Genomic DNA, 11,612 nt, shown 5'->3' with positions numbered 1-11,612 from the left:
CACCAGTGTTTTGTTTTTTAAGAGTGAGAACACATACTCGTACGCTACAGTATATTGTGAAGGTGCTTGATTGAGTACCTAAATACGTTTCAACTTGTATTTTAATGTTTTGTTTTCGTTTTTATTCAATTATTTATTTGTTGATTTATCTGTTTTTATAACTGATCTCTTCTTTCTGTGTTTCCCATTGCCTTTAGTCATTTCTTGGAAGCTTCAATTTCAAGTCAGTGGACCCTTTAAAGGGTGGGCCTGTTCCATAAGAACAGGGTTCATCTTCTGAATAATAATAATAATAATAATAATAATAATAATAATAATAATAATAATAATAATAATAATAATAATAAGAAAACGATCAGGCAAAGATCCTCTGGGACTATTCGGTATCAGGAACAGATAGGGTGGGGATACCGTGCAAATAGACCAGACGTGACGTTGATTGACAAAATCAAGAAGAAAGTATCACTCATTGATGTCGCAATACCATGGGACACCAGAGTTGAAGAGAAAGAGAGGGAAAAAATGGATAAGTATCAAGATCTGAAAATAGAAATAAGAAGGATATGGGATATGCCAGTGGAAATCGTACCCATAATCATAGGAGCACTAGGCACGATCCCAAGATCCCCGAAAAGGAATCTAGAAAAACTAGAGGCTGAAGTAGCTCCAGGACTCATGCAGAAGAGCGTGATCCTAGAAACGGCGCACATAGTAAGAAAAGTGATGGACTCCTAAGGAGGCAGGATGCAACCCGGAACCCCACACTATAAATACCACCCAGTCGAATTGGAGAACTGTGATAGACCAAAAAAAAGAATAATAATAATAATAATAATAATAATAATAATAATAATAATAATAATAATAATAATAATAATAATATGCTACTAGAAACAGCGCACTTAACTATTGAGTTAAAGTGATGGATTCTTAAGAAGGCAGAATGCAACCCAGAGCTTTACACTATAAAAACCACCCAGTCGAATAGGATGACTGTGATAGACAAAAAAAATAATAAATAAATAAAAAAAACATGTAGTACGTAGCATAATTTACTGTTGATATTTCAAAACCAGCACTTATTTCTAAAGGTATCAACAAGCAATGTTATATTGCAAAGTTAAAAGTAGCATTTTAAAACCAACTGGCAGAAATATCACTCTGGAGCATTATTTTTTATACGTAATAAAAAATAGAGAGATATAATGGATCTTCTTGTGCAAAAAAGGGGAGCAAAATACTTTCTAATATTTTAAAAATTATTCATTACATGACCTATAAGCATTCGTTCAAAAACAAGCACAACACATCAATATAGATATATATACGTATAATATATATATATAATATATATATATATATATATATATATATATAAATATGTGTGTGTAGTTTGCTATGTTGGTACTAATTACACTGAAACCCCTAAAATAAAATAAATAAATAAATAAAATTCTGTGAAAGATCACTTCACACCCTTACAAGAGAATTCCAAGATCCTCATTAGCATAAAATAAGAAAAATGAACGACCAGGAGAAAAAAAAAAAAAAAAAACGGACCCAGTGTAGTGTCTTCTTCAGTGTAAACAGGAAACCCAACACTCGGAAAGTCAGTGTAAACAGCTTGGCTTTTTACATTGTACTTCTCGGATAAAAGAAACTTTCGACCATAAAAATATGCAGAGAATATTATTTCATCTCGCGTTCTTGGCTGATTATCTATACGAACATGCTTTTGTTCTCTCTTTCTCTCTCTCTCTCTGCAATTATATTGTGTATTCAAGTATAAAATAACCATTCAGTCCACCACACTTAATTAAATCAGCTCTCTCTCTCTCTCTCTCTCTCTCTCTCTCTCTCTCTCTGCAATATATTGGTATTCAAGTATAAAAATAAACCATTCAGTACACCACACTTAAATCAGCTCTCTCTCTCTCTTCTCTTCTCTCTCTTACTCATTTGCCAATTATAGTGGTGTATCAAGATAAAAATAACCATTCAGTTCACCACACTTAATTAAATCAGTTCTTTCTCTCTCTCTCTCTCTCTCTCTCTCTCTCTCTCTCTCTCTCTCTCTCTCTCTCTCTATTGTGCATTCAAGTTTTTTCATCACAAATTACGAAAATCAGTCAAATAATTTCCCTCTTTTACCAATAATTACCAACAGGGTTAACACATACAACCATTAGGTAGGAAAGAAGGGCTCATTAAATACTATTTCTTGGCTGCTACTATTATCACTAATCTGTAGACATTTTCAGCAAGTTTTTTTCTACACTAATCACGAAAGTCAATCAGATATTTCCCCTTTTTTTACCAATAATTACCAACAGGAATCTACGCATACAACCATCAAGAAAGAACGACACATTAAATACTATTTCAAAAGCGAGTATATACCCAAACAAAAACAAAAAAACAAATCAATACGAGTAATTAATTACATGAACATCAAATTAAATGATAAATAGCAAAACCACACCACTTACAGTACCTTAGTGTATGGTTATACCACTCTGCAAAACGTGAACTCCATCATCCCGGCCATAAAATTCACATAAAAAAGAAAAAAAAAATATCAGGCCATGAATGGAGTCGTTTCCGGAAACAGCGATGCGTACAATCAACCGAATGACGATGATTGAAGGCGGTTTCCCTAGATGTTATCCCACTGACGCACCGTTAATCACTTTAACACTGTCATGCCGTAGCCGAGACAAACTTTAAATTCAGTGAGGTCCTTTCGAAGGACTCTACCAGACTCCCGCCGAGGTTCAGTCTTGACCGCCCGTAATGTATGGATGGTTGAAAGTTGCCAGCAAACACCGGTGACTAAAATTAGATAACATTTATCCTATTTCAGGAAACGTTTTCGAACGCCTCCTTATCTTTGAAACGTTTTCGTACCATTCATTAAATTCATTAACGACCACAGAAATCCTATTTATATATTCCCGTTTCCGTAAAAGCAACACGACAGCAGAGCTGCGTGTTTATTCAAGACCGGTAACTCCCTCCCTGCCCAAAGTTCCTTGAGATGCCGGTGTTGCCAGTGTACGATGAGTGACGGCGAAATTATCGTGCGAAGGTCATTTCGTGACTTGGTCTAATTACCAGTTATTATGGTTTCCTCGTCTATTAGACAACTTCCGTAGGCGGTGGGAGAGTCGTCTTCATTGCCTCTATATAGAGCTCTTAACGCAAAACTGGACTGAAAGTTTGAAACTCGTAAAATGGACGAATGATTATGTAAACTATGGTTTGAAGGGGTGGCTCTTATAAGCGGAAACTACGCTTTTAGCGACGAAAGTGCCAATATGGCTATGTGGTATTTTCCACCGATGTAAGACTTCCATTACAAGTATACATGTCACCCTCGTAATTATAAATGTCACTGAAAAGTACGCTAATCATGACAGCAACGATATTTGAAAGTGCCAATACAATAGTACATCATAAATTAAGCATATTCAATGCTGATAACTGAATACTATTAACTATACGAAACATTGTTCGATATTATATATCTCCTCTTCAACCTGACTGACCGATCTTACGACCTGGCATCCAGAGTTAAAAATAAACGTGAGCTAAGCGTTTCACCTCCAAGGAGGAGGATAATGGGGCGGCGGTGGAGGAGGGAAGGTTGCTACGGATCTTGGCGTGAGAGAAAATCTAACTTTGGTTGCGCTATACTAGTAGCCTTGCGTCTCATCTCACGCCAGGTTGGGACCCACCTCAGCTGATTAACTTTCATGTAATACATAATTCGCTTGCTGGTGATGCGCTGTTGACAGTTAAAAGGCCAGGTAGATATTAATAATAATTGAAAAAGAAACCCACAAAATCACTGTGTAACTTGTTTTGACTTCTAAGTATTTACATTTAGTTTTTTACTCCACACTCGAGTACTTTAGGCCCTGGTCTGTGGCCCATTCTCAAGAGATGTTTGGGAGTTTAGCCTGGGGGTCCAAGGCTAATAATAATAAAAAATAATAATAGAGGTTTTATTGAAGTAATGGCTATCTCAGCCGCGTTTATTTTGTAACTTGTTTACTTCTAAGTATTTACATTTAGTTTTTACTCCACACTCGAGTACTTTTAGGCCCTGTCTGTGGCCCATTCTCAAGAGATGTTTGGGATGTTAGCCTGGGTCAAGGCTAATAATAATAATAATAATAATAATAGAGGTTTTATTGAAATAATGGCTATCTCAGCCGCGTTTATTTTGTATAGGAGTTTCTCTATTCTTCTTATTACTGACTTTTCTTCTGTACTCAAATTGCCGATTTAATAGCCAGCTTGAGTACAGAATACAAAATCAACGCGGATGAAATAGTCATTATTTTCAACAAAACCTGTATTAATGAAGGTCTTCTTCCAGCATAATAATAATAATAATATAATAATAATAATAATAATAATAATAATAATAATAATAATAATAATAATAATAATATAAATAATAATGAACAAGTCTACCTGACACACAAATTAGGCACTGAGCGCATGGCAGCCATCTTCATCTCTTGTATATATCATCACTTTTTGGGAATGGGAACGTGCTGGCATAGGGCCAGCTTGATCTATAAAGTCTAAACCAGGGGTGGCCAATCTTATGTTTCCCATGCACCAATTTTCTTCACTTCTAATTCAGATGCGCCACAAACTTTAACCGCCTTTCAATCCTTTAAGTATGGTAATTTTGACATATTTGGCAGTTATACATATCATCATTTGATACTTATACGTATGTATATATATATATATATATATATATATATATATATATATATATATATATATGATAGTGTGGACAGATGTAGCAGTTGTAAAGGAAAGGAGGTTTAACATAGATACCAGGTAAACTGTACTTACTTTATTGACACTTTGAATTTGTATTGATAATATTCACTAGTTATTTCTGAAAGTACTAATAAAAATATGTGAACACAATTAGCAGTTTTAAAGAAAAGTAATTTCACATGCAGGAAAAATAAACATAACTAGGTTTAATGAGACTTTTGACTTGGCTTTGCTTTCACCAAATCTGTAATATTAGGAGTTAAATTAGTAACTGAGAACAACAGACAATTCTTCAGATTTGAATTGGATAGTCGCGACCTCAGTTTGTTCTTGATCATTTCCATGGATGAAAATGCTTGATCGCATCTATATGTTGTTCCAAAGCGGGACTTTGGGGGGCAAAAATAAATTTTCTGTTCTGGAAAATGTTCACGTGGTGATGATCGCCAAAAATTGAGCACTTCAGATGCACTTGGGAGTGAGGGAAGTTCATGAAATTTACTCTTCAGCATTGAATTTGCTTTTAGATCAATAAGTTCCATCTGTATATTACTATACTCTGTTTTTTTCCATCTGTCCATCCGCCTGTGGTGGTCGCGCATGGTAACACTGTGTCCCGGGCTTTAAATAGTTACGCTATGTCTAAGTTTTAGGTAAATAGAAGGATATCTGGGTGTACATTTGCAACTGAAAAGTGTTTCAATAATTTACTATATGCGAATTACACTGTTAACATTCGAAATAGGATGTTATTTAAAGCCCAGGACGCAGTGTTACCATGCGCAAACACCACAGGCGGATGGACAGATGGAAAAAACAGAGTATAGGCATCTTCAGAATGTTATGTTCAGTAAGTGAAAATGGATTTACAAATGTCCCGGTGATTAACTGCGGTAGATTTGAAATATATATTTATAAAGCAACAAATGAATGCTGCTTGGGTGTTCACGCAACTTTTTTGGTTAATTCATTTATATATATACTTTTACGTATGGGGTTGGCCTTGAGAACTTGCTTGAAACTTACCTTAAAAAAGGATTGATTCGGTTATTTTTACTCTAGAGAAGGTTGCCATTAAAAACCAGCCAATTAATCTACAGTATTTGTTTACAAGAGGCCGTTGAATGGCCTGGGAAAGTAAATGCACGTGGGTCCCTCTCACAATAGGGGAAAGCTGGCAAAAATCAGATTAACATCAATGCTGGTTTCCTAAAAAACTCAAGTTATCTTGCGAGCGGGGAGACTTGGACACGTGACTCGGCAAAGATCTGGAAAAAAATTCCCAGATTAGTCACAAAATGAAATGAAGACTTCTTGCACAAGTTACAGTTATTCAGTTTTATCTAACACACTGGGGGAAGGAACTCTAGTGTTTAAATGAGATATGCAATGAAGACTTAAGCTTTAACAGGTCACAAGGGGAAGCACATACCCCGATGAAGACAAAGGAATTTCAATATAGAAGTGATACAAGGGAGATTTGAAAATGAAATTAGCAAGAGTCGTCTTGGAGAAAAAGAGCTGGTTGGGGTTTTGCACTTTCTAGACGTACCTTGAATCCTTGAGGCTTGAACATGTGTCGTGATGTCTGAAGGTGGTCCAACCAGCGTGTTTGGACAAAGGGCTGACTTCCAGTCAGAGGAGAAGGACACGTCTATCCTCCTGTAGTTACTAGCCCACATCGAGACAGCTAATCCTGTGACCTGCCTGTCTTACTCTAAGCTCAAGTCTAAACGGAAATTCCTTTCCGCCAGTGTTTCTCACTCCTAAAATCAGCTGATTAGGGGAGAAAATGGCTGCTCTTTTAGAACTAAATAAAATCAATGCTACTGTGAAGACGAGGCGATCAATATCTGTATATATATATATATATATATATATCATATATATATATATATATATATATATATATATGTTTACAGTGTCGTTAAAGAATTAAGGAAATGATTCCAAAAGGAATTAATTTATAAAGAACTGAGAGAATGGCACGGAAATGGGAAAAGGAACGAATAATGATTTTACGAAGGTATCGTTTTCTCAGACTTGACCCCAACGACCAGGACACTTTAGCCATCAGGCATCTGGTTCGCATCTCCCAAAAACTCTGTCAGCCTCATTTCTGAAGATTAAGGGACTCTTGGCGCGCCCAACATTTTGTGACACTTGGAGTGTCGGAGAATTTATGTAAGTTTGGACCTTCTCAAGGGCCTTCTGTTTAATATGACCGAGGGAAACTCAATGCTTCTTTGTTTCAAAGGTGGATCGTGTGAAAATCTTGGCTCTACCCTTTCAAGAGTAGACCTACGGGTTTGACGAATCAAAACCAGGAGTGCCAGATCATAGGACAGCCCAAAAAAGGGTCTCAACGAATAACCTATGAGTCAAGCAAGAGGCGTTTCCTAATTTAGAGTCTACGAATCACAACAGAAAAAAAGTGAAGTGACGGGAAGGCGGTTTTGTATAAAGTCTGTAGCCACTCAGACACAAGAAGTCTTTCAGAAGATGCCACACCCAGTCAAAATCCAAAAATCCAAAGGCGGTGCTAAGAAGATATCATCCTAATAAAAAGGCCAGACAGAGAGAGAGAACACAGAGAGAAAAAGACAGAGAGGAGAAGTCGAGAACAAGTGGGGAGACGAGTGGCGCAGTAGCAGAACCGAGAAGAAGAAGAATCAGAAGTGAGGGGAAAGTGCAAAGTGAGGTGTGCGAAGCAAATAGACAGTGACAGTGACAATCAATACTCAGTCAATTTCCCTCGTGCCAATAGACTCGTAATTGCGACAAAGTGCCTTCAAAGAAAGAAGTTGTATCAGTCGAAGCGCCCAGAAACAGAAAGGTAGAAAATTTATAAGAATCCTTATCAAGAATAAACGCCGTTTAAGGACATATCAATTCAATTGTTCCCAAATGATAACTTTAAGTTAATCCAGTTAGATGACAATCCAGCAAGGTGAGATTAAATTTATATAATTCTATTTCCCCAAATTACGGGGCCCCCACTCAGGTGCACGTTACCTTAGGCTGAGTGTAGAAAACTACTACCACATACACACACACACACACACACACACACACACACACACACACATATATATAGATTATTTATATAATAGATATATATATAAATAATTATATTATATATATTAGAATATATGGTAATAGTGGTGGCACCAGTGGTCGTTATACCAAAAGGTCAATAACGTTAATAATACTTAAGAAAAAGGCACGAAACGGATAATAAGGAAGAAAAAGAGAAAAGGGAATAAGTTAATGATTTTTCTTAGAGGACGAATTATCGCGTTAATCACCCAAACGATTAAGGCTTTTAGCCATCAGACATCTGGTTTTCATCTCCCCCAAAATACCTCTGTCCGTACCAGCGATTAGTGACCGACAGGATATCTACCAGGCATCTTCGAGAAATTGGAAACTACTCTCATTAGCGCCTATGACTAACCGCCGTTCCCTTCGTGAACAGGTCAGAGAGAGCCATCTGGCATACGTTGAAAAGGAATTCTATGACCCGTTGTTAGAAAGAGGGAAGTGCCTAATTCTTCAGAACTCCACCCTTTCGAGATAGACCTATAGACTTCGACGAATCAGAAGCCATGAGTGTTGGTCATAAGACAGCCCAAAAGGGGTATCAACGAATGACCTATGAGGATATCAAAGGGAAACGCCCCCAAGAAGCCAGGACATCAAGAAGGAGGCGTATACAAATTCACAGCCTACGAATCATTGTAGAAGATATGACAGGAAGGCGGTTTGTATACAAGTTGGCAGCCACTAAGACACAAGAAGTCTTTTAGAAGATGACACACCCAGTCAGAAACCCAAAATCAAGGCGGTGCTAAGGAGATCTCATCCTAACAAAAAGGCCAGACAGAGAGAGAAGAAAGCAGAGAGAAAAAAGGGGAACAGAGAAGTCGAGAGCAGAAAAGGACCAGAAGGGACAAGCGAAGCAGGGGGAGAACAACCGAGGAGGAGGGGAGAGAAGACAAGAGAAGAACTGCAGAGGCGCAGCCGAAAAGAAGAGAAGACAACTGAGGTGAGGGAAAGTGCAGAAGTGTGGTGTGCGAATTAATCAAAAGACAGCGATAAGTGACAATCAATACTCAGTAAAATTCCCTCGTGCTATAGACTCGTAATTGCAACAAGTGCCAATTAAGTTTTATCAGTCCAAGAGCCCAGAAGGTGGAAACTTTTATAAGTACCCGAGAGAAGAATAAACCTTCATTAAGAACATATCAATTTCATTTCTCATCTAATTTAGAACCCTTTTAGCGAAGTCCAGATTAAGAACATTGAGCAAGACAAGAAAAATTTATATAAGTCTAATTCCCCAAAGTACAGCCTCCAAGTCGGCGCACGTTACCTTAGTACTGTGAGCAAATACTGTGGCGGTATATACTATTTGCTCACAGTACTAAGGTAACGTGCGCCGACTTGGAGGCTGTACTTTGGGGAATTAGACTTATATAAATTTTTCTTGTCTTGCCTTCGATGTTCTTATCTGGACTTCGCTAAAAGGGTTCTAAATTAGATGAGAAATGAAATTGATATGTTCTTAATGAAGGTTTATTCTTCTCTCGGGTACTTATAAAAGTTTCCACCTTCTGGGCTCTTGGACTGATAAAACTTAATTGGCACTTGTTGCAATTACGAGTCTATAGCACGAGGGAATTTTACTGAGTATTGATTGTCACTTAACACTGTCTTTTGATTAATTCACACACCACACTTCTGCACTTTCCCTCACCTCAGTTGTCTTCTCTTCTTTTCGGCTGCGCCTCTGCAGTTCTTCTCTTGTCTTCTCTCCCCTCCTTCTCCTCGGTTGTTCTCCCCTGCTTCGTCCTTTTTCTGCTCTCGACTTCTCTGTTCCCCTTTTTTCTCTCTGCTTTCTTCTCTCTCTGTCTGGCCTTTTTGTTAGGATGAGATCTCCTTAGCACCGCCTTTGAATTTTTGGGTTCTGACTGGGTGTGTCATCTTCTAAAAGACTTCTTGTGTCTTAGTGGCTGCCAACTTGTATACAAACCGCTTTCCTGTCATATCTTCTACAATGATTCCGGTAGGCTGTGAATTTGTATACGGGCCTCTTCTTGATGTCCTGGCTTCTTGGGGGCGTTTCCCTTTGATATCCTCATAGGTCATTCGTTGATACCCCTTTTGGGCTGTCTTATGACCAACACTCATGGCTTCTGATTCGTCGAAGTCTATAGGTCTATCTCGAAAGGGTGGAGTTCTGAAGAATTAGGCACTTCCCTCTTTCTAACAACGGGTCATAGAATTCCTTTTTAACATATGCCAGATGGCTCTCTCTGACCTGTTCACGAAGGGAACGGCGGTTAGTCATAGGCGCTAATGAGAGTAGTTTCCAATTTCTCGAAGATGCCTGGTAGATATCCTGTCGGTCACTAATCGCTGGTACGGACAGAGGTATTTTGGGGGAGATGAAAACCAGATGTCTGATGGCTAAAAGCCTTAATCGTTTGGGTGATTAACGCGATAATTCGTCCTCTAAGAAAAATCATTAACTTATTCCCTTTTCTCTTTTCTTCCTTATTATCCGTTTCGTGCCTTTTTCTTAAGTATTATTAAGTTATTGCCTTTTGGTATAACGACACTGTGCCACACTATTACATATATATATATATATGATGACGCATCATTGTTTAAAGAAGATTACTAATAGATGCACACGGAACAATAAAATCAAATAAAAATTATTTCTATGTTTTAGATTAGAACAAATCTCAGTAAAACTCACTTCTAGCTATAAGTTACTTGAATTCTTTTTTGTATTTTTTTCTAGAAATCAGTATTATTATTATTTGTATTATTATTTTTTTCTTTTTTTATGAGCAGGCATGTTTTTTTTCTTTTATTATCTCTGGGGTACAGTGCGCCACTTGTAAACATCGCTACTGAGTGGTATGGTATATACATTATTTTCATGTGTGCATGTGTGTATGGGTATGGGTGCTAAGAAAGAGAAACAGACAGAAATAAAAGAGATAAACACGCCTAGCTGTGGTATCAAGATGACTTCATGTTGTTATGGTTTGAGTATGGGGGAAAACACGCCTTTCTGATATCTATAAAATTTGTTTGTTTGACGAATTCGCGATTTCAGCACTGATATTATTATTATTATTATTGTTATTATTATAATTTTTTTCTTTTTTGCTCTATCACAGTCCTCCAATTCGACTGGGTGGTATTTATAGTGTGGGGTTCTGGGTTGCATCCTGCCTCCTTAGGAGTCCATCACTTTTCTTACTATGTGCGCCGTTTCTAGGATCACACTCTTCTGCATGAGTCCTGGAGCTACTTTAGCCTCTAGTTTTTCTAGATTTCTTTTCAGGGATCTTGGGATCGTGCCTAGTGTTCCTATGATTATGGGTACAATTTCCACTGGCATATCCCATATCCTTCTTATTTCTATTTTCAGATCTTGATACTTATCCATTTTTTCCCTCTCTTTCTCTTCAACTCTGGTGTCCCATGGTATTGCGACATCAATGAGAGATACTTTCTTCTTGACTTTGTCAATCAATGTCACGTCTGTCTGTTTTGCACGTATCACCCTACTGTTCTGATCCATAGTCCCCAGAGGATCTTTGCGTGATCGTTTTCTATTACTCCCTCAGGTTGGTGCTCGTACCACTTATTACTGCAGGTACTGATGTTTCTTGCACAGGCTCCAGTGGAGGGCTTTTGCTACTGAATCATGCCTCTGTTTGTACTGGTTCTGTGCAAGCCGGGCATTCGCTTGCTATGTGGTTTATGGTTTCATTTTTCGTATT

At 37.7% G+C, this 11,612-nt stretch overlaps 1 protein-coding gene across 1 annotated transcript in view; it reads right to left on the bottom strand.

The window, feature by feature from the left end:
- Positions 1–2,905, bottom strand: part of LOC135199948 (carbohydrate sulfotransferase 15-like) — a 38,154-nt gene extending 35,249 nt beyond the window's left edge. The window contains 1 exon segment of the mRNA XM_064228073.1: positions 2,495–2,905. The gene's annotated coding sequence lies outside the window, so the exon portion shown is untranslated.
- Positions 2,906–11,612: the final 8,707 nt, after the last annotated feature.

The sequence above is a fragment of the Macrobrachium nipponense genome, chromosome 26 (genome assembly GCF_015104395.2).
Source record: "Macrobrachium nipponense isolate FS-2020 chromosome 26, ASM1510439v2, whole genome shotgun sequence".
NCBI lineage: Eukaryota > Metazoa > Arthropoda > Malacostraca > Decapoda > Palaemonidae > Macrobrachium > Macrobrachium nipponense.
The sequence above is the reverse complement of the archived record's forward strand: the minus strand, read 5'-3'. Positions and strand labels throughout refer to the sequence as shown.